The sequence below is a fragment of the Ambystoma mexicanum genome, unplaced genomic scaffold (assembly GCF_040938575.1).
Source record: "Ambystoma mexicanum isolate Mex_15411 unplaced genomic scaffold, UKY_AmexF1_1 Mex_scaf66, whole genome shotgun sequence".
In the NCBI taxonomy this organism is placed as follows: Eukaryota; Metazoa; Chordata; class Amphibia; order Caudata; family Ambystomatidae; genus Ambystoma; species Ambystoma mexicanum.
This window is the reverse complement of record NW_027182484.1, coordinates 90,587-115,490: the sequence shown is the minus strand read 5'-3', so window position 1 is coordinate 115,490 and position 24,904 is coordinate 90,587. Positions and strand designations below refer to the sequence as shown.

The 24,904-nt window shown below is 37.1% G+C and overlaps 6 non-coding genes across 6 annotated transcripts; all 6 read right to left on the bottom strand.

The window, feature by feature from the left end:
• Positions 1–2,387: 2,387 nt before the first annotated feature.
• On the bottom strand, positions 2,388–2,459 carry TRNAC-GCA (transfer RNA cysteine (anticodon GCA)). The gene has a single exon. It is a non-coding gene; the product is annotated as a tRNA-Cys (tRNA).
• Positions 2,460–3,335: 876 nt separating this feature from the next.
• On the bottom strand, positions 3,336–3,407 carry TRNAC-GCA (transfer RNA cysteine (anticodon GCA)). The gene has a single exon. It is a non-coding gene; the product is annotated as a tRNA-Cys (tRNA).
• Positions 3,408–5,287: 1,880 nt separating this feature from the next.
• TRNAC-GCA (transfer RNA cysteine (anticodon GCA)) lies at positions 5,288–5,359 on the bottom strand. Its single transcript has one exon. It is a non-coding gene; the product is annotated as a tRNA-Cys (tRNA).
• A 3,780-nt stretch (positions 5,360–9,139) lies between these two features.
• On the bottom strand, positions 9,140–9,211 carry TRNAC-GCA (transfer RNA cysteine (anticodon GCA)). Its single transcript has one exon. It is a non-coding gene; the product is annotated as a tRNA-Cys (tRNA).
• Positions 9,212–14,135: 4,924 nt separating this feature from the next.
• On the bottom strand, positions 14,136–14,207 carry TRNAS-GCU (transfer RNA serine (anticodon GCU)). The gene has a single exon. It is a non-coding gene; the product is annotated as a tRNA-Ser (tRNA).
• Positions 14,208–17,938: 3,731 nt separating this feature from the next.
• On the bottom strand, positions 17,939–18,010 carry TRNAC-GCA (transfer RNA cysteine (anticodon GCA)). The gene has a single exon. It is a non-coding gene; the product is annotated as a tRNA-Cys (tRNA).
• Between the last annotated feature and the right edge of the window lie 6,894 nt (positions 18,011–24,904).

Sequence of the window (24,904 nt, the reverse complement as noted above, 5' to 3'; positions counted from 1 at the left end):
AAAAAAAACATTTTAACAGGATCTATTGAAGAGGGTATATGGTTATGAAACAGGAACTTCTTGAAAAGCACTCCTACGCTCTACAACTGAAATAAACCCTTGAATGCTGAAAACTGCCCTTTTTTAAAAAGGTGATAGAGTGGGTGACTGTATGGAACTTGTAGAACTAATGAAATCAGTGCACTTCTGGTCAGCTGTACAAATTAATACATTTCATTAAAGGCATATTATTGGTTTCCACCATAGTTTTATAACATTCATATGAGCTTCCAATGGGCTATTTCAAACTGATAATATCACCAGTAGAACTTGGGTGAATGTAAAACACAGCTTGTATCATACGAAGAAATCCTAAACAGTTTCATGGTGTTTACCCTATGTTTCAGGAGATGATCAGGAGTATTTCAAATGTAGAAATGTGTTGCTCATTACATAAAATGCTAAGATTGTAAATGTTTTCTTCAATTTATTTAATTAAAAAAATATTTCTACAGGTGAAACAGTTGAACAAGGGGGGACCCAGATTTGAACTAGGGACCGCTTTACCTCCAGTCAAATGCTCTACCACCGAGCTATACCCCCAGTTCTGAAATGTTCACCTTTATTAATTCAGTAATATGTACAAAGTGCAAGCAACATGAAATCACCATCAAAGCAATGCATTTTCAGCCACCAAACCCTCCTTATAAGTATTTGGGGTGCGAAGGATGTCCTTTATCTGCCTTGGTAAAATACAGTGAGGTTTCCATTGCAAGAATTCATACATTTCGTATCACATGTAGATCTTGGAACATGGAAAAAAAATCTTTTGTCAAATGCACAAATTCTGCAAAATGTAACTGCTTCTCTACTGCAGTTTGTTGATTTTGTGCTAACAGCATAGTTAAACCCAATTGTTCATTGTTTTGTATATGAAATGATGATATATCCTATTGTTTCTTACAGTGCATTGGGTTGAAAAACATTTTAACAGGATCTATTGAAGAGGGTATATGGTTATGAAACAGGGACTTCTTGAACTACACTCCTACGCTCTACCACTGACATAAACCCTTGAATGTTGAAAACTGCCCGTTTTTAAAAAGGTGATAGAGTGGGTGACTCTATGGAACTTGTAGAACTAATGACATCAGTGCACTACTGGTCAGCTGTACAAATTAATACATTTCATTAAGGGCATATTATTGGTTTCCACCACAGTTTTATAACATTCATATGAGCTTCCAATGGTCTATTTCAAACTGATCATATCACCAGTAGAACTTTGGTGAATGTAAAACACAGCTTGTATCATATGAGGAAATCCTAAACAGTTTCATGGAGATGATCAGGAGTATTTCAAATGTAGAAATGTGTTGCTCATTACATAAAATGCTAAGATTGTAAATGTTTTCTTCAATTTATTTAATAAAAAAATATTTCTAAAGGTAAAACAGTTGAACAAGGGGGCATCCAGATTTGAACTAGGGACCTCTTGATCTGCAGTCAAATGCTCTACCACTGAGCTATACCGCCAGTTCTGAAAAGTTCACCTTTATTAATTCAGTAATATGCACAAAGTGCAAGCAACATGCAATCACCATCAAAGCAAAGCATGTTCAGCCACTAAACCCTCCGTATAAGTATATGGGGTGCGAAGGATGTCCTTTATCTGCCTTGGTAGAATACAGTGAGGTTTCCATTGCAAGAATTCATACATTTCGTATCACATGTAGATCTTGGAACATGGAAAAAAAATATTTTGTCAAATGCACAAATTCTGCAAAATGTAGCTGCTTCTCTACTGCAGTTTGTTGATTTTGTGCTAAGAGTATAGTTAAACCCAATTGTTCATTGTTTTTTTTATATGAAATGATGATATATCCTATTGTTTCTTACAGTGCATTGGGTTGAAAAACATTTTAAAAGGATCTATTGATGAGGGTATATGGTTATGAAACAGGGACTTCTTGAACTGCACTCCTATGCTCTACCACTGAGTTAAACCCTTGAATGCTGAAAACTGCTCTTTTTCAAAAATGTGATAGAGTGGGTGACTGTATGGAACTTGTAGAACTAATGACATCAGTGCACTTCTGGTCAGCTGTACGAATTAATACAGTTCTTTAAGGGCATATTATTGGTTTCCACCACAGTTTTATAACATTCATATGAGCTTCCAATGGACTATTTCAAACTGATAATATCACCAGTAGACCATGGGTGAATGTAAAACACAGCTTGTATCATATGAAGAAATCCTAAACAGTTTCATGGTGTTTACCCTATGTTTCAGGAGATGATCAGGAGTATTTCAAATGTAGAAATGTGTTGCTCATTACATAAAATGCTAAGATTGTAAATGTTTTCTTCAATTTATTTAATTCTACAGGTAAAACAGTTGAACAAGGGGGCACCCAGATTTGAACTAGGGACATCTTGATCTGCAGTCAAATGCTCTACCACTGAGCTATACCCCCAGTTCTAAAAAGTTCACCTTTATTAATTCAGTAATATGCACAAAGTGCAAGCAACATGCAATCACCATCAAAGTAAAGCATGTTCAGCCACCAAACCCTCCTTATAAGTATATGGGGTGCGAAGGATGTCCTTTATCTGCCTTGGTAAAATACAGTGAGGTTTCCATTGCAAGAATTCATACATTTCGTATCACATGTAGATCTTGGAACATGGAGAAAAATATTTTGTCAAATGCACAAATTCTGTAAAATGTAGCTGCTTCTCTACTGCAGTTTGTTGATTTTGTGCTAAGAGTATAGTTAAACCCAATTGTTCATTGTTTTTTTATATGAAATGATGATATATCCTATTGTTTCTTACAGTGCATTGGGTTGAAAAACATTTTAACAGGATCTATTGATGAGGGTATATGGTTATGAAACAGGGACTTCTTGAACTGCACTCCTATGCTCTACCACTGAGTTAAACCCTTGAATGCTGAAAACTGCCCTTTTTGAAAAAGGTGTTAGAGGTGACAGTATGGAACTTGTAGAACTAATGACATCAGTGCACTTCTGGTCAGCTGTACAAATTAATACATTTCATTAAGGGCATATTATTGGTTTCCACCACAGTTTTATAACATTCATATGAGCTTCCAATTGACCATTTCAAACTGATAATATCACCAGTAGAACTTGGGTGAATGTAAAACACAGCTTGTATCATATGAAGAAATCCTAAACAATTTCATGGTGTTTACCCTATGTTTCAGGAGATGATCAGGGGTATTTCAAATGTAGTAATGTGTTGCTCATTACATAAAATGCTAACATTGTAAATGTTTTCTTCAATTTATTTAATAAAAAAAAATTCTACAGGTAAAACAGTTAAACAAGGGGCACCCAGATTTGAACTAGGGACCTCTTGAGTTGCAGTCAAATGCTCTACCACTGAGCTATACCCCCAGTTCTGAAAAGTTTACCTTTATTAATTCAGTAATATGTACAAAGTGCAAGCAACATGCAATCACCATCAAAGCAATGCATTTTCAGCCACCAAACCCTCCTTATAAGTATAAGGGGTACAAAAATGTCCTTTATCTGGCTTGGTAAAATACAGTGAGGTTTCCATTGCAAGAATTCATACATTTCGTATCACATGTAGATCTTGGAACATGGAAAAAAATCTTTTGTCAAATGCACAAATTCTGCAAAACGTAACTGCTTCTCTACTGCAGTTTGTTGATTTTGTGCTAAGAGCATAGTTAAACCCAATACTTCATTGTTTTGTATAAGAAATGATGATATATCCTATTGTTTCTTACAGTGCATTGGGTTGAAAAACATTTTAACAGGATCTATTGAAGAGGGTATCTGGTTATGAAACAGGGCCTTCTTGAACTACACTCCTACGCTCTACCACTGAAATAAACCCTTCAATGTTGAAAACTGCCCTTTTTTAAAAAGGTGATAGAGTGGGTGACTGTATGGAACTTGTAGAACTAATGACATCAGTGCACTTCTGGTCAGCTGTACAAATTAATACATTTCATTAAGGGCATATTATTGGTTTCCACCACAGTTTTATAACATTCATATGAGCTTCCAATAGTCTATTTCAAACTGATCATATCACCAGTAGAACTTGGGTGAATGTAAAACACAGCTTGTATCATATTAAGAAATCCTAAAAAGCTTAATGGTGTTTACCCTATGTTTCAGGTGATGATCATGAGTATTTCAAATGTAGAAATGTGTTGCTCATTACATAAAATGCTAAGATTGTAAATGTTTACTTCAATGTATTTAATTAAAAATATTTCTACAGGTAAAACAGTGGGACAAGGGGGCACCCAGATTTGAACTAGGGACCTTTTGATCTGCAGTGAAATGCTCCACCCCTGAGCTATACCCCCACTTCTGGAATGTTCGCCTTTATTTATTCAGTAATATGTACAAAGTGGAAGCAACATGCAATCACCATCAAAGCAATGCATGTTCAGCCGCCAAATCCTCCTTATAAGTATAAGGGTTGCGAAGGATGTCCTTTATCTGCCTTGGTAAAATACAGTGAGGTTTTAAGTATAAGGGTTGCGAAGGATGTCCTTTATCTGCCTTGGTAAAATACAGTGAGGTTTCCATTGCAAGAATTCATACATTTCGTATCACATGTAGATCTTGGAACATGGAAAAAAACGTTTGTCAAATGCACAAATTCTGCAAAACGTAACTGCTTCTCTACTGCAGTTTGTTGATTTTGTGCTAAGAGTATAGTTAAACCCAATTTTTCATTGTTTTTTATATGAAATGATGATATATCCTATTGTTTCTTACAGTGCATTGGGTTGAAAAACCTTTTAACAGGATCTATTGACGAGGGTATATGGTTATGAAACAGGGACTTCTTGAACTGCACTCCTATGCTCTACCACTGAGTTAAACCCTTGAATGCTGAAAACTGCCCTTTTTTAAAAAGGTGATAGAGTGGGTGACTGTATGGAACTTGTAGAACTAATGACATCAGTGCACTTCTGGTCAGCTGTACAAATTAATACATTTCATTAAGGGCATATTATTGGTTTCCACCACAGTTTTATAACATTCATATGAGCTTCCAATGGACTATTTAAACTGATAATATCACCAGTAGAACTTGGGTGAATGTAAAACACAGCTTGTATCATATGAAGAAATCCTAAACAGTTTCATGGTGTTTACCCTATGTTTCAGGAGATGATCAGGAGTATTTCAAATGTAGAAATGTGTTGCTCATTATATAAAATGCTAAGATTGTAAATGTTTTCTTCAATTTATTTAATAAAAAAAATATTTGTACTGGTAAAAGAAGGGGGCACCAAGAGTTGAACTAGGGACCTCTTGATCTGCAGTCAAATGCTCTACCACTGAGCTATACCCCCATTTCTGAAAAGTTCACCTTTATTAATTCAGTAATATGCACAAAGTGCAAGCAACATGCAATCACCATCAAAGCAAAGCATTTTCAGCCACCAAACCCTCCTTATAAGTATATGGGGTGCGAAGGATGTCCTTTATCTGCCTTGGTAAAATACATTGAGGTTTCCATTGCAAGAATTCATACATTTCGTATCTCATGTAGATCTTGGAACATGGAAAAAAAATCTTTTGTCAAAAGCACAAATTCTGCAAAATGTAGCTGCTTCTCTACTGCAGTTTGTTGATTTTGTGCTAAAAGTATAGTTAAACCCAATTTTTCATTGTTTTTTATATGAAATGATGATATATCCTATTGTTTCTTACAGTGCATTGGGTTGAAAAACCTTTTAACAGGATCTATTGACGAGGGTATATGGTTATGAAACAGGGACTTCTTGAACTGCACTCCTATGCTCTACCACTGAGTTAAACCCTTGAATGCTGAAAACTGCCCTTTTTTAAAAAGGTGATAGAGTGGGTGACTGTATGGAACTTGTAGAACTAATGACATCAGTGCACTTCTGGTCAGCTGTACAAATTAATACATTTCATTAAGGGCATATTATTGGTTTCCACCACAGTTTTATAACATTCATATGAGCTTCCAATGGACTATTTAAACTGATAATATCACCAGTAGAACTTGGGTGAATGTAAAACACAGCTTCTATCATATGAAGAAATCCTAAACAGTTTCATGGTGTTTACCCTATGTTTCAGGAGATGATCAGGAGTATCTCAAATGTAGAAATGTGTTGCTCATTATATAAAATGCTAAGATTGTAAATGTTTTCTTCAATTTATTTAATAAAAAAAATATTTGTACAGGTAAAACAAGGGGGCACCAAGAGTTGAACTAGGGACCTCTTGATCTGCAGTCAAATGCTCTACCACTGAATTATACCCCCAGTTCTGAAAAGTTCATCTTTATTAATTCAGTAATATGTACAAAGTGGAAGCAACATGCAATCTCCATCAAAGCAAAGCATTTTCAGCCACCAAAACCTCCTTATAAGTATATAGGGTGCGAAGGATGTCCTTTATCTGCCTTGGTAAAATACAGTGAGGTTTGCATTGCAAGAATTCATACATTTCGTATCACATGTAGATCTTGGAACATGGAAAAAAAACTTTTGTCAAATGCACACATTCTGCAAAACCTAACTGCTTCTCTACTGCAGTTTGTTGATTTTGTGCTAAGAGCATAGTTAAACCCAATTGTTCATTCTTTTTTTTATATGAAATGATGATATATCCTATTGTTTCTTACAGTGCATTGGGTTGAAAAACATTTTAACAGGATCTATTGAAGAGGGTATATGGTTATGAAACAGGGACTTCTTGAACTGCATTCCTACGCTCTACCACTGAGTTAAACCCTTGAATGCTGAAAACTGCCCTTTTTTAAAAAGGTGATAGAGTGGGTGACTGTATGGAACTTGTAGAACTAATGACATCAGTGCACTTCTGGTCAGCTGGACAAATTAATACATTTCATTAAGGGCATATTATTGGTTTCCACCACAGTTTTATAACATTCATATGAGCTTCCAATGGACTATTTCAAACTGATAATATCACCAGTAGAACTTGGGTGAATGTAAAACACAGCTTGTATCATATGAAGAAATCCTAAACAGCTTAATGGTGTTTACCCTATGTTTCAGGAGATGATCAGGAGATGATCAGTATTTCAAATGTAGAAATGTGTTGCTCATTACATAAAATGCTAAGATTGTAAATGTTTTCTTCAATTTATTTAATTAAAAAAATATTTCTACAGGTAAAACAGTTGGAGAAAGGGGCAGCCAGATTTGAACTAGGGACTTCTTGATCTGCAGTTAAATGCTCTACCACGGAGCTATACCCCCAATTCTGAAATGTTCACCTAAATTAATTCATACTTATAAGCAGTTCTAAAATGTTCACCTTTATTAATTCAGTAATATGTACAAAGTGCAAGCAACATGCAATCACCATCAAAGCAATGCATTTTCAGCCACCAAACCCTCCTTATAAGTATATGGGGTACAAAAGATGTCCTTTATCTGCCTTCGTAAAATACAGTGAGGTTTCCAGTGCAAGAATTCATACATTTCGTATCACATGTAGATCTTGGAACATGGAAAAAAAACTGTTGTGAAATGCACAAATTCTGCAAAACGTAACTGCTTCTCTAGTGCAGTTTGTTGATTTTGTGCTAAGAGCATAGTTAAACCCAATTGTTCATTGTTTTGTATATGAAATGATGATATATCTTATTGTTTCTTAAAGTGCATTGGGTTGAAAAACATTTTAACAGGATCTATTGAAGAGGGTATATGGTTATGAAACAGGGACTTCTTGAACTGCACTCCTACCCTCTACCACTCACATAAACCCTTGAATGCTGAAAACTGCCCTTTTTTAAAAAAGTGATAGAGTGGGTGACTGTATGGAACTTGTAGAACTAATGACATCAGTGCACTTCTGGTCAGCTGTACAAATTAATACATTTCATTAAGGGCATATTATTGGTTTCCACCACAGTTTTATAACATTCATATGAGCTTCCAATGGACTATTTCAAACTGATAATATCACCAGTAGAACTTGGGTGAATGTAATACACAGCTTGTATCATACGAAGAAATCCGAAACAGCTTATTGGTGTTTACCCTATGTTTCAGGAGATGATCAGGAGTATTTCAAATGTAGAAATGTGTTGCTCATTACATAAAATGCTAAGCTTATATGTTTTCTTCAATTTATTTAATTAAAAAAATATTTCTACAGGTACAACAGTTGGACCAGGGGGCACCCAGATTTGACCTAGGAACCTCTTGATCTGCCGTCAAATGCTCTAGCACTGAGCTATACCCGCAGTTCTAAAATGTTCACCTTTATTAATTCAGTAATATGTACAAAGTGCAAGCAACATGCAATAACCATCAAAGCAATGCATTTTCAGCCACCAAACCCTCCTTATAAGTATATGGGGTGCGAAGGATGTCCTTTATCTGCCTTGCTAAAATACAGTGAGGTTTCCATTGCAAGAATTCATACATTTCGTATCACATGTAGATCTTGGAACATGGAAAAAAAAGTTTGTCAAATGCACAAATTCTGAAAAACGTAACTGCTTCTCTAGTGCAGTTTGTTGATTTTGTGCTAAGAGCATAGTTAAACCCAATTGTTCATTGTTTTGTATATGAAATGATTATATATATTATTGTTTCTTACAGTGCATTGGGTTGAAAATCATTTTAACAGGATCTGTTGAAGAGGGTATATGGTTATGAAACAGGGACTTCTTGAACTGCATTCCTACCCTCTACCACTGAGTTAAACACTTGAATGCTGAAAACTGCCCTTTTTTAAAAAGGTGATAGAGTGGGTGACTGAATGGAACTTGTATAACTAATGACATCAGTGCACTTCTGGTCAGCTGTACAAATTAATACATTTCATTAAGGGCATATTATTGGTTTCCACCACAGTTTTATAACATTCATATGCGCTTCAATTGGACTATTTCAAACTGACAATATCACCAGTAGAACTTGGGTGAATGTAATACACAGCTTGTATCATATGAGGAAATCCTAAACAGCTTAATGGTGTTTACCCTATGTTTCAGGAGATGATCAGGAGTATTTCAAATGTAGAAATGTATTGCTCATTATATAAAATGCTAAGATTGTAAATGTTTTCTTCAATTTATTTAATTTAAAAAATATTTCTACAGGTAAAACATTTGGACAAGGGGGCACCCAGATTTGAACTAGGGACCTCTTGAGCTGCAGTCAAATGCTCTACCACTGAACTATACCCCCCGTTCTGAAATGTTTACTTTTATTAATTCAGTAATATGTACAAAGTGGAAGCAACATGCAATCACCATCAAAGCAATGCATTTTCAGCCACCAAACCCTCCTTATAACTATAAGGGGTACACAAGATGTCCTTTATCTGCCTTGGTAAAATACAGTGAGGTTTCCATTGCAAGAATTCATACATTTCGTATCACATGTAGATCTTGGAACATGGAAACAAAACTTTTGTCAAATACACAAATTCTGCAAAACGTAACTGCTTCTCTACTGCAGTTTGTTGATTTTGTGCTAAGAGCATAGTTAAACCCAATTGTTCATTGTTTTTTATATGAAATGATGATATATCCTATTGTTTCTTACAGTGCATTGGGTTGAAAAATATTTTAACAGGATCTATTGAAGAGGGTATATGGTTATGAAACAGGGACTTCTTGAACTGCACTCCTACCCTCTACCACTGACATAAACCCTTGAATGCTGAAAACTACTCTTTTTTAAAAAGGTGATAGAGTGGGTGACTGTATGGAACTTGTAGAACTAATGACATCAGTGCACTTCTGGTCAGCTGTACAAATTAATACATTTCATTAAGGGCATATTATTGGTTTCCGCCACAGTTTTATAACATTCATATGCGCTTCCAATGGACTATTTCAAACTGATAATGTCACCAGTAGAACTTGGGTGAATGTAATACACAGCTTGTATCATACGAAGAAATCCGAAACAGCTTAATGGTGTTTACCCTATGTTTACGGAGATGATCAGGAGTATTTCAAATGTAGAAATGTGTTGCTCATTACATAAAATGCTAAGATTGTAAATGTTTTTTCTTTAATTTATTTAATTAAAAATAAAATTCTACAGGTAAAACAGTTGGACCAGGGGGCACCCAGATTTGAACTAGGGACCTCTTGATCTGCAGTCAAATGCTTTACCACGGAGCTATACCCCCAGTTCTAAAATGTTCACTTTTATTAATTCAGTAATATGTACAAAGTGAAGCAACATGCAATCACCATCAAAGCAATGCATTTTCAGCCACCAAACTCTCCTTATAAGTATATGGGGTGTGAAGGATGTCCTTTATCTGCCTTGGTAAAATACAGTGAGGTTTCCATTGCAAGAATTCATACATTTCGTTTCACATGTAGATCTGGAACATGGAAAAAAAACTTTTGTCAAATGCACACATTCTGCAAAACGTAACTGCTTCTCTACTGCAGTTTGTTGATTTTGTGCTAAGAGCATAGGTAAACCCAATTGTTCATTGCTTTTTTATATGAAATGATGATATATCCTATTGTTTCTTACAGTGCATTGGGTTGAAAAACATTTTAACAGGAGCTATTGAAGAGGGTATATGGTTATGAAACAGGGACTTCTTGAACTGCATTCCTACGCTCTAAAACTGAGTTAAACCCTTGAATGCTGAAAACTGCCCTTTTTTTAAAAGGTGATAGAGTGGGTGACTGTATGGAACTTGTAGAACTAATGACATCAGTGCACTTCTGGTCAGCTGTACAAATTAATACATTTCATTAAGGGCATATTATTGGTTTCCACCACAGTTTTATAACATTCATATGCGCTTCCAATGGACTATTTCAAACTGATAATATCACCAGTAGAACTTGGGTGAATGTGATACACAGCTTGTATCATTGCAGAAATCCGAAACAGCTTAATGGTGTTTACCCTATGTTTCCAGATATGATCAGGAGTATTTCAAATGTAGAAATGTGTTGCTCATTACATAAAATGCTAAGATTGTAAATGTTTTCTTCAATTTAAAAAATATTTCTACAGGTAAAACAGTTGGACAAGGGGGCACCCAGATTTGAACTAGGGACCTCTTGATCTGCAGTCAAATGCTCTACCAGAGAGCTATACCCCCAATTCTGAAATGACCACCTATATTAATTCAGTAATATGTACAAAGTGGAAGCAACATGCAATCACCATCAAAGCAATGCATTTTCAGCCACCAAACCCTCCTTATAACTATAAGGGGTACAAAAGATGTCCTTAATCTGTCTTGGTAAAATACAGTGAGGTTTCCTTTGCAATAATTCATATATTTCGTATCACACGTAGATCTTGGAACATTGAAAAAAAAACTTTTGTCAAATGCACAAATTCTGCAAAACGTAACTGCTTCTCTAGTGCAGTTTGTTGATTTTGTGCTAAGAGCATAGTTAAACCCAATTGCTCATTGTTTTATATATAAAATGATGATATATCCTATTGTTTCTTACAGTGCATTGGGTTGAAAAACATTTTAACAGGATCTATTGAAGAGGGTATATGGTTATGAAACAGTGACTCCTTGAACTGCACTCCTACCCTCTACCACTGACATAAACCCTTGAATGCTGAAAACTGCTCTTTTTAAAAAGGTGATAGAGTGGGTGACTGCATGGAACTTGTAGAACTAATGACATCAGTGCACTTCTGGTCAGCTGTACAAATTAATACATTTCATTAAGGGCATATTATTGGTTTCCACCACAGTTTTATAACATTCATATGCGCTTCCAATGGACTATTTCAAACTGATAATATCACCAGTAGAACTTGGGTGAATGTGATACACAGCTTGTATCATATGAAGAAATCCGAAACAGCTTAATGGTGTTTACCCTATGTTTCCGGAGATGATCAGGAGTATTTCAAATGTAGAACTGTGTTGCTCATTACATAAAATGCTAAGATTGTATGTTTTCTTCAATTTATTTAATTAAAAAAATATTTCTACAGGTACAACAGTTGGACAAGGGGGCACCCAGATTTGAACTAGGGACTTCTTAATCTGCAGTCAAATGCTCTACCACTGAGCTATATCCCCAGCTCTGAAATGTTCACCTTTATTTACTCAGTAATATGTACAAAGTGGAAGCAACATGCAATCACCATCACAGCAATGCATTTTCAGCCACCAAACCCTCCTTATAAGTATAAGGGGTACAAAAGATGTCCTTTATCTGCCTTCGTAAAATACAGTGAGGTTTCCAGTGCAGTAATTCATACATTTCGTATCACATGTGGATCTTGGAACATGGAAAAAAAAACTTTTGTCAAATGCACAAATTCTGCAAAACGTAACTGCTTCTCTACTGCAGTTTGTTGATTTTTTGCTAAGAGCATAGTTAAACCCAATGGTTCATTGTTTTGTATAAGAAATGATGATATATCTTATTGTTTCTTACAGTGCATTGGGTTGAAAAGCATTTTAACAGGATCTATTGAAGAGGGTATATGGTTATGAAACAGGGACTTCTTGAACTGCACTCCTACCCTCTACCACTCACATAAACCCTAGAATGCTGAAAACTGCCCTTTTTTAAAAAAGTGATAGAGTGGGTGACTGTATGGAACTTGTAGAACTAATGACATCAGTGCACTTCTGGTCAGCTGTACAAATTAATACATTTCATTAAGGGCATATTATTGGTTTCCACCACAGTTTCATAACATTCATATGAGCTTCCAATGGACTATTTCAAACTGATAATATCACCAGTAGAACTTGGCTTAATGTAATACACAGCTTGTATCATATGAAGAAATCCGAAACAGCTTAATGGTTTTTACCCTATGTTTCAGGAGATGATCAGGAGTATTTCAAATGTAGAAATGTGTTGCTCATTACATAAAATGCTAAGATTGTATGTTTTCTTCAATTTATTTAATTAATAAAATATTTCTACAGGTACAACAGTTGGACCAGGGGACACCCAGATTTCAACTAGGGACCTCTTGATCTGCAGTCAAATGCTCTACCACCAAGCTATACCCGCAGTTCTAAAATGTTCACCTTTATTAATTCAGTAATATGTAGAAAGCCAAATCTTGGCTCTTTGACCAGCAATAGCTTTGTCAGACATCGGTCCTACTTACCCAACCCGCCAGTTCCCCTGCACAATTTCCGGTCTGCTACCTTTCCCAACTACCTCAGGGATACTTCCTCTGCAGAGCCTAGGGTCACTGTACCATGTGTAAGATATGTAATTTTTAAGTTTGTTTATTATGCTGTATTGTTATACTTGTTTGTAATTTATCTCCCTGTATGTTCTTTTCTTGCAACCCTGTACAAATTGCGCCCTGATGCCCCCGGGCCTGATGGTCTGCGCATTATAAACAAATACAAATGCAAGCAACATGCAATCACCATCAAAGCAATGCATTTTCAGCCACCAAACCCTCCTTATAAGGATATGGGGTGCGAAGGATGTCCCCTTTATCTGCCTTGGTAAAATACAGTGAGGTTTCCATTTCAAGAATTCATACATTTCGTGTCACATGTAGATCTTGGAACATGGAAAAAAATGTTTGTCAAATGCACAAATTCTGCAAAACGTAACTGCTTCTCTACAGCAGTGTGTTGATTTTGTGCTAAGAGCATAGTTAAACCCAATTGTTCATTGTTTTTTATATGAAATGATGATATATCCTATTGTTTCTTACAGTGCATTGGGTTGAAAAACATTTTAACAGGATCTATTGATGAGGGTATATGGTTATGAAACAGGGACTTCTTGAATTGCACTCCTACGCTCTACCACTGACATAAACCCTTGAATGCTGAAAACTGCTCTTTTTAAAAAAAAAGTGATAGAGTGGATGACTGTATGAAACTTGTAGAACTAATGACATCAGTGCACTTCTGGGCAGCTGTACAAATTAATACATTTCATTAAGGGCATATTATTGGTTTCCGCCACAGTTTTATAACATTCATATGAGCTTGCAATGGACTATTTCAAACTGATAATATCACCAGTAGAACTTGGGTGAATGTAAAACACAGCTTGTATCATACGAAGAAATCCTAAACAGTTTCATGGTGTTTACCCTACGTTTTAGGAGATGATCAGGAGTATTTCAATTAAAAAAATATTTCTACAGGTAAAACAGTTGGACAAGGGGGCACCCAGATTTGAACTGGGGACCTTTTGATCAGCAGTCAAATGCTCTACCACTGAGATATACCCCCAGGTCTGAAATGTTCACCTTTATTAATTTAGTAATATGTACAAAGTGCAAGCAACATGCAATCACCATCAAAGCAATGCATTTTCAGCCACCAAACCCTCCTTATAAGTATATGGGGTACAAAAGATGTCCTTTATCTGCCTTCGTAAAATACAGTGAGGTTTCCAGTGCAAGAATTCATACATTTCGTATCACATGTAGATCTTGGAACATGGAAAAAAAAACTGTTGTCAAATGCACAAATTCTGCAAAACGTAACTGCTTATCTAGTGCAGTTTGTTGATTTTGTGCTAAGAGCATAGTTAAACCAAATTGTTCATTGTTTTGTATATGAAATGATGATATATCTTATTGTTTCTTAAAGTGCATTGGGTTGAAAAACATTTTAACAGGATCTATTGAAGAGGGCATATGGTTATGAAACAGGGACTGCTTGAACTGCACTCCTACCCTCTACCACTCACATAAATCCTTGAATGCTGAAAACTGCCCTTTTTTAAAAAAAAGTGATAGAGTGGGTGACTGTATGGAACTTGTAGAACTAATGACATCAGTGCACTTCTGGTCAGCTGTACAAATTAATACTTTTCATTAAGGGCATATTATTGGTTTCCACCATAGTTTTATAACATTCATATGAGCTTCCAATGGACTATTTCAAACTGATAATGTCACCAGTAGAACTTGGGTGAATGTAATACACAGCTTGTATCATACGAAGAAATCCGAAACAGCTTAATGGTGTTTACCCTATGTTTCAGGAGATGATCAGGAGTATTTCAAATGTAGAAATGTGTTGCTCATTACATAAAATGCTAAGCTTGTATGTTTTCTTCGATTTATTTAATTAAAAAAATATTTCTACAGGTACAACAGTTGGACCAGGGGGCACCCAGATTTGACCTAGGAACCTCTTGATCTGCCGTCAAATGCTCTGTCACTGAGCTATACCCGCAGTTCTAAAATGTTCACCTTTATTAATTCAGTAATATGTACAAAGTGCAAGCAATATGCAATCACCATCAAAGCAATGCATTTTCAGCCACCAAACCCTCCTTATAAGTATATGGAGTGCGAAGGATGTCCTTTATCTGCCTTGCTAAAATACAGTGAGGTTTCCATTGCAAGAATTCATACATTTCGTATCACATGTAAATCTTGCAACATGGAAAAAAAAACTTTTGTCAAATGCACAAATTCTGCAAAACGTAAATGCTTCTCTACTGCAGGTTGTTGATTTTGTGCTAAGAGCATAGTTAAACCCAATTGTTCATTGTTTTGTATATGAAATGATGATATATCTTATTGTTTCTTACCGTGCATTGGCTTGAAAAACCTTTTAACAGGATCTATTGAAGAGGGTATACGGTTATGAAACAGGGACTTCTTGAACTGCACTCCTACCCTCTACCACTGACATAAACCCTTGAATGCTGAAAACTGCCCTTTTTTAAAAAACGTGATAGAGTGGGTGACTGTATGGAACCTGTAGAACTAATGACATCAGTGCACTTCTGGTCAGCTCTACAAATTAATACATTTCATTAAGGGCATATTATTGGTTTCCACCACAGTTTTATAACATTCATATGAGCTTCCAATGGACTATTTCAAACTGATAATATCACCAGTAGAACTTGGGTGAATGTAATACACAGCTTGTATCATACGAAGAAATCCGAAACAGCTTAATGGTGTTTACCCTATGTTTCAGGAGATGATCAGGAGTATTTCAAATGTAGAAATGTGTTGCTCATTACATAAAATGCTAAGATTGTAAATGTTTTCTTTAATTAAAAAAATATTTCAACAGGTACAACAGTTGGATCAGGGGGCACCCAGATTTGAACTAGGGACCTCTTGATCTGCAGTTAAATGCTCTTCTACTGAGCTCTACCCCCAGTTCTAAAATGTTCACCTTTATTAATTCAGTAATATGTACAAAGTGCAAGCAACATGCAATCACCATCAAAGCAATGCATTTTCAGCTACCAAACCCTCCTTATAAGTATATGGGGTGTGAAGGATGTCCTTTATCTGCCTTGGTAAAATACAGTGAGGTTTCCATTGCAAGAATTCATACATTTCGTATCACATATAGATCTTGGAACATGGAAAAAAAAATCTTTTGTCAAATGCACAAATTCTGCAAAATGTAAATGCTTCTCTACTGCAGTTGGTTGATTTTGTGCTAAGAGCATAGTTAAACCCAATTGTTCATTGTTTTGTATATGAAATGATGATATATCTTATTGTTTCTTACAGTGCATTGGGTTGAAAAACCTTTTAACAGGATCTACTGAAGAGGGTATATGGTTATGAAACAGGGACTTCTTGAACTGCATTCCTACCCTCTACCACTGAGTTAAACCTTGAATGCTGAAAACTGCCCTTTTTTAAAAAGGTGATAGAGTGGGTGACTGAATGGAACTTGTATAACTAATGACATCAGTGCACTTCTGGTCAGCTGTACAAATTAATACATTTCATTAAGGGCATATTATTGGTTTCCACCACAGTTTTATAACATTCATATGCGCTTCCAATGGACTATTTCAAACTGATAATATCACCAGTAGAACTTGGGTGAATGTAATACACAGCTTGTATCATACGAAGAAATCCGAAACAGCTTATTGGTGTTTACCCTATGTTTCAGGAGATGATCAGGAGTATTTCAAATGTAGAAATGTGTTGCTCATTACATAAAATGCTAAGCTTATATGTTTTCTTCAATTTATTTAATTAAAAAAATATTTCTACAGGTACAACAGTTGGACCAGGGGGCACCCAGATTTGACCTAGGAACCTCTTGATCTGCCGTCAAATGCTCTAGCACTGAGCTATACCCGCAGTTCTAAAATGTTCACCTTTATTAATTCAGTAATATGTACAAAGTGCAAGCAACATGCAATCACCATCAAAGCAATGCATTTTCAGCCACCAAACCCTCCTTATAAGTATATGGGGTGCGAAGGATGTCCTTTATCTGCCTTGCTAAAATACAGTGAGGTTTCCATTGCAAGAATTCATACATTTCGTATCACATGTAGATCTTGGAACATGGAAAAAAAAGTTTGTCAAATGCACAAATTCTGAAAAACGTAACTGCTTCTCTAGTGCAGTTTGTTGATTTTGTGCTAAGAGCATAGTTAAACCCAATTGTTCATTGTTTTGTATATGAAATGATTATATATATTATTGTTTCTTACAGTGCATTGGGTTGAAAATCATTTTAACAGGATCTGTTGAAGAGGGTATATGGTTATGAAACAGGGACTTCTTGAACTGCATTCCTACCCTCTACCACTGAGTTAAACCTTGAATGCTGAAAACTGCCCTTTTTTAAAAAGGTGATAGAGTGGGTGACTGAATGGAACTTGTATAATTAATGACATCAGTGCACTTCTGGTCAGCTGTACAAATTAATACATTTCATTAAGGGCATATTATTGGTTTCCACCACAGTTTTATAACATTCATATGCGCTTCAATTGGACTATTTCAAACTGACAATATCACCAGTAGAACTTGGGTGAATGTAAAACACAGCTTGTATCATATGAGGAAATCCTAAACAGCTTAATGGTGTTTACCCTATGTTTCAGGAGATGATCAGGAGTATTTCAAATGTAGAAATGTATTGCTCATTACATAAAATGCTAAGATTGTAAATGTTTTCTTCAATTTATTTAATTTAAAAAATATTTCTACAGGTAAAACATTTGGACAAGGGGGCACCCAGATTTGAACTAGGGACCTCTTGAGCTGCAGTCAAATGTTCTACCACTGAACTATACCCCCCGTTCTGAAATGTTTACTTTTATTAATTCAGTAATATGTACAAAGTGGAAGCAACATGCAATCACCATCAAAGCAATGCATTTTCAGCCACCAAACCCTCCTTATAACTATAAGGGGTACACAAGATGTCCTTTATCTGCCTTGGTAAAATACAGTGAGGTTTCCATTGCAAGAATTCATATATTTCGTATCACATGTAGATCTTGGAACATGGAAACAAAACTTTTGTCAAATACACAAATTCTGCAAAACGTAACTGCTTCTCTACTGCAGTTTGTTGATTTTGTGCTAAGAGCATAGTTAAACCCAATTGTTCATTGTTTTTTATATGAAATGATGATATATCCTATTGTTTCTTACAGTGCATTGGGTTGAAAAACATTTTAACAGGATCTATTGAAGAGGGTATATGGTTATGAAACAGGGACTTCTTGAACTGCACTCCTACCCTCTACCACTGACATAAACCCTTGAATGCTGAAAACTACTCTTTTTTAAAAAGGTGATAGTGGCGGAGTGCGGCGAGTGTGTTGTTCGTGTTTGTTCGTGTTTGTTGGTCAGAGGAGCTGCAGCGACCAGTCTCTTTACCCTGTCCATTTGCCTGGAGGCGGACTTTACTACAAAACCACCGGACACACGCGGAGCGTCGCGGAGTGCGGCGAGTGTGTTGTTCGTGTTTGTTGGTCAGAGGAGCTGCAGCGACCAGTCTCTTTACCCTGTCCATTTGCCTGGAGGCGGACTTTACTACAAAACCACCGGACACACGCGGAGCGTCGCGGAGTGCGGCGAGTGTGTTGTTCGTGTTTGTTGGTCAGAGGAGCTGCAGCGACCAGTCTCTTTACCCTGTCCATTTGCCTGGAGGCGGACTTTACTACAAAACCACCGGACACACGCGGAGCGTCGCGGAGTGCGGCGAGTGTGTTGTTCGTGTTTGTTGGTCAGAGGAGCTGCAGCGACCAGTCTCTTTACCCTGTCCATTTGCCTGGAGGCGGACTTTACTACAAAACCACCGGACACACGCGGAGCGTCGCGGAGTGCGGCGAGTGTGTTGTTCGTGTTTGTTGGTCAGAGGAGCTGCAGCGACCAGTCTCTTTACCCTGTCCATTTGCCTGGAGGCGGACTTTACTACAAAACCACCGGACACACACGGAGCGTCGCGGAGTGCGGCGAGTGTGTTGTTCGTGTTTGTTGGTCAGAGGAGCTGCAGCGACCAGTCTCTTTACCCTGTCCATTTGCCTGGAGGCGGACTTTACTACAAAACCACCGGACACACGCGGAGCATTGCGGAGTGCGGCGAGTGTGTTGTTCGTGTTGCTTGGGGAGCGGTGGGACGTGGAGAGACTGAGCTCGTAGTCTGCAATACATTGCAGGTAAGACTTAACTGCATATCCAGGCGCTATAATCCTAATCACATGCCCTAGCGCTCCTTACTAACCTCAGTGAAATTGCGGCCGCGACTGCGGGGCGTTCCCCTTTGAACGGCCTCAATTCACAACGTAAACTCATCAATCCTCCATCTCGAGATCCTGCCGTGACTGCGGGGCAAGACCCTTTGAACGGCTGTGACTCGTGTACATGGGGGCTGCATCTGGGAATGATCGTGCGACGACACGAGGAAAAATAAATTTTAAAAAAAATAAAAATAAAAATAAAAAAAATAAAAATAAAAAAAAAACTATAAATAAACAGCTTCAAAATAAGGCATTGATGTCATAACCATTTGATACCATTTGATACTAAGTGCTTGAAGAGTGTGGCTGCTGGATGCAAACCGGTGGATATTTTTTGCGATCCAAAATGTCCACAAACTTGAAAACATCAAGTACGTCTCTGACTTTGAAATCTACACCTAAAAACATCACGAAAGTCAATATTTTGAAGAGAAAGGTGCGCAATCAATCCTTGGACACTGCCAATATGAAATCCGGCGAAGGAGATATCCGCGACTTCTGCACATTGGCGAAATTTAATAAGGAGAACATCCCTGTCACTCACGACACCTCCATAACGGACACACAACTTAGAACGGCTGTGGAACAAATATCAACAGAGACAGAACACATTACGATCAATTTATCAAGTGTCCACAGTTCTCAACATAAACTCGAGAAATATAAAGTTAGCAAAACTGGGTCACTTGATGCATATTTAAAACCAAGGCAACTAGATGTGCCAGTTATTCTAATTGAAGATCAGGCTCAGTCTGACAATGGAAAACAAAAAACATCTAACTCACCTAATAACTTAGAGCTTGACAAAGTCTCCGAGGGTCTAAAAGATGAGAGACAAAAGATCACCCTATTAGTACCAAAGAACAAGGAGTCACAGCATGGTGAACAAGGGTCGTGCTTGAATCCTGATTACCAGTATAACGAACAAAATGTTATTTCAACCAAGTTGGTTGCTATCGACCTAGAAGAGAGAGAAGAAGGGTCGAGCTTACTTTTGGATGAACTGTCATCCATAGCTTTGTCATCTATGTTTTCGGACCAGAATAACAGTCTGTACAAATCACCAAGCTTATATGACAATTCAGAAAACACGGTACACATGTCCTTAGCTGGATTAGCAAATGAAGGGAAAGTGTCTCCCCATTTTAACAATAAAAAGTCTCCATGTGCAAGATCAATACAGGAACCACTATCCCAATACAATATGTTGGAAATTACCCTTAACTCAATGCATATGACAATAGTCACATTAACGAAGCTCTTTGAATCTCTGGACTCCAAATTAGTAACACAAGCCAAGCAATTGGATCAACTAGTTACATGGATGCACAATTTAACAACTAATCCAGCCATTGTGCCTAGGAGTCCAAATAAACCTATTTTGACTGCTGCGTTCAAAGAAAAGGCTTATTCCAAATTACCGGAAATTAATCATGTGATTAAAGAAGTTCTTCTCCAAGATTCTTTACACAAATCTGTCATGATTATTGAAAATGCGATAGAACAATCGCAAGACCAGATTCAGGATGCTGTATGCATACCTGTCCAGCAAAGGGATGACGCACCCTCCATTGCGTATACGCAATCGAACCATGGTAAGTCAACTGCTGCCATAAAAGATAAGAAATCGTCAGAGATTCCTAACATAGCAATGTACAATTTATTTCAAAATACAAACTCAATTAAAGATAAAACCAAAGACTGTGGTTTAAATTGCAAAAAAACTAAAAACCAGGAGCGACTGGCAATACGTTCAAGGGTCAATATTAAACACCTCATTAAACGGCTCATTCCGAAAATGAAAGTCAACTCAAGGATACCAACTAACAAGCCCGCCAAAAATTCCAAAAGTAAAAGTATTGGGCTACCATCTGAAATCTCTGACAATATTGTCAAAGACTATCTACCGTTGAATCAACTGATTACCACTATAGAAGACAATGAAGTGTCCAATGAAACAATGAAAAAAGATGTGCAAATCGATCCAGTGACGGCTCAACTTCCAACTCAAGATGCTCAAGCTCAATCCCTAATAACTAAACAAGTAAGCATCACCCAGGCGTTGACCCCCTGCAACCCAATGTCGACAACACAGATGGTTGGTGACCCATTTTTGGGTAGCTGCTCTAAACGAGATGCATTGAACAGTGTCAATCATGATGGAGAGAATTTTTCTATACTGGCTGATATTAAATCTCAGATTGAGAATTCGATAAAGAACTACCTTGAGCTGCAACAATCAATGAAAAGCACACTTCAGCCAAAAAATAATCGGCTAACCGTGCCAACACCCATTATAAGTTCTCTTGATGTAAATTCCCAATCTTTACAACAAGATCAAGCTACTCAAGGAACTAATGTGAAGTCTCAATCTCTACAACAAGATCAAGCCACGCAAGCAATTCGACAAGTCCGAACAACTCAGCAGTCTCAACTTGCCTTGTATCACCAAGCGGTGCAGCAGTTGTTACCAAGCACTACCCAAAATGCCAACTTAAAGCGTGATACATCAAATGAGGAAAGAAACCATCCTCATTCTCAAGAGTCTTTTACTCAACAGGAGATAACTAAAAAGTTCAATAGTCATCATCTCCAAGGCAACCGTGAAAGACAACATCTTCAAATATGTCAGAAACAGCATCCAAAAGAAGCCAATATAGACACGCAAATAGCGAAAGCAATTGAAAGTTACTTTAACTTGAATATCAAGCAACTACTTCCATCTATTAAATCTACTACAGAAGTGGATCGAGATCTTATATTAACCAAACAGCAAGAATTTGGAAAAAGACAGGAACCGGCTATTCAGAAAGAGAATAGTGCCAGGGGTGGTATTGGATCAAAGGCAATAAATAAACAAAAATGGAACAATCATCATAGACTGATCCTCAAATGTCGACCGGCTCCATACCCAGACTATGTACTCAATCGATCAAGCATTCTAGCAATATGTGAAGATATCGATGCGCTTCATGACATAACCTCAATTGATATCGCTCAAGTCGAATTTCTCAAAGATCACGATCAATCTATGGTGAGACTTTGGCTTCCTTCAAATCTGACAAGAAATGCTTTATGGCAAGCCCGAATGGATCTATTTGCCTTGGGATTTGTGTTAGCCAGAGATCCCACGTGTTTAGACGAAAGAGGGAACATAACCCTAGAATCCAAAAATAACTACATGGAACAATATGACCAGGAAAATTGCATCCATACTACCGAAATCATCAACTCAAAATCAGCTAAAATCCATCAAGCTTCGATCTATGATGAAGAAGAAAAATTATAACAAAGAAATGAACCAAGTACAATATCTCTAATTAGCTGGAATACGTGTGGCCATAGCCATCTATTACGCCACAGTGCAGATGACTTATTACCCCATGACATTATATTGCTGCAAGAAACATGGCTAACCAAAAGACCTACATGGGAGGAACATACTGTAATATTAAATCCAGCTATCTCAAGGCAATCTGGAAGACCGTCCTCAGGGCTGATGATAATCACCAAGAACCACAAGAACTGGAGCCTAAGTGATTGGGCCTCCCCAAATCCTTACCTGCAACTGGTCATATTGAATATGAGAGGTACTGTTTTTGCTTTACTCAACATCTATCGGAATCCGAAAGGCATTGGGGATGACAATTTCTTTTTGGAGCTAGAACTCCTTTTGAATTTGATCTCAGACGCATCTGACATCACTTCAATTATTGTAGCTGGAGATTTAAATTTGCAGCTTTTACCTAATCACAACTTGAAATACAACCTCATTTGTCTAAGATTGAAGACCCTAATGAAAAATCGGAATCTGATCATGTGCAATGGTTCAATATCTGGCGACTTAGTCCCTAAAACTACCTGATCTAGAGGAACTGCTTCCTCCATAATTGACTATGTCTTTGTGGATTCACTCACCTTCCATAATGCGCTTACTTTTCAAATTCTGCCGCAAACCAGCAGTGATCACAATGTCCTGAACTTAAAATGGAATGTCAAAATGAATGTGCCAAATGCCAACCAAAGATTCAAACATACAGTGTCAACTAACAATGCCCGTTCAAGATTGGTTTGGAATAGGAAGACCTTGGACGAATACTGCACAACAATTGAAGCAAACATACATAGTGATTACACAGCACATCTTCATCTATTTGAAGTTGTCTATAAGAATCGCAAACTTGACTTTGCAAAACCCAAGCATCAAAGCGACTTGATAGTACAACAAAAAAAAACGACCTTAAGGAAAAATAGAAAGGCAATTTTACGTTCTAACTGTGTCGATAAATATCAAAAAGTAAAATCACTCAATTGTCAGTATACTAACTGGCTGAAAGGACATCGCTCTCTCATGTACCACAAAGATGGCGAATCCATGTTGCATAATAGTATGAATAAAAACACTGGTCAAATGTGGGCTCTGCTCAATGGTGCCTTAAATTCAACACAAAAAGCAGCTCAAATAAACGGAGTAAGCGAAAATCAATGGATCAATCATTTTACCAACATGTACCAGAAAGAACTGTGTCAACCAAGTAATGTCGCCAGACAGAATTCCAACTATACTGGGCTCCAAATTGAAGAAGAGGATGTATTACTCTATATAAAAAGGCTCTCAAATTCACGTGCACCAGGGCCGGATGGTATGAGCAACTTCATGTTCAAACAAGCACCAACACAATGGGCCAAGGTACTGACGTTAATCTTCAATCAAATCATCAACAATGCCACTATTCCAGCCTCATGGAAAAAGGCCATCATTATACCAATTTTCAAAAAAGGAGACCGTTCACTTCCAAAGAACTATAGGCCCATCTCACTATTAGATGCTTCTGGTAAGTTGTTTTCAAAATTCATCTTAAGAGACTTTAACAAATGGACACTTGAAGCAGATGCTAGAGATCCCTTTCAAACCGGATTTGTAGCCGGTATGGGAACTTCCATTAACCTGCTCACGCTAACAGCCATTATTGAGCATCATAAAGCAATCAAACAACCACTATATTTCATCTATATAGATCTACGAGCCGCGTTTGATTCTGTGTCACGCGAGCTCTTAATTCAAAAACTAACTCGATCAAGATGTCCAAGTTATATTATACACCTTATAGAAGACTTGCATACAAATAACTCAATACAAATTCGTCTCACACATGAGGGAAAACTATCTCAATCAATCAAAACATTTCGTGGAGTAAGACAAGGCTGCACCCTAGCATCAGCCCTTTTTAATTTTTTTATGTCTGATGTTGGCCAGTCCTTTGAAAACATCTTCATTGATCCTCCAAAATTGAAGAACAATGCCATTCCTTTCCTGATGTATGCGGATGATTTGGTGATTATGTCCAAAACACCGAAGGGGCTTCAAAAGTCTCTCGATGCAATCATCAATTATACTAATAACAACCATCTAAGCATCAATCGTGAGAAAACTAAGGTGATG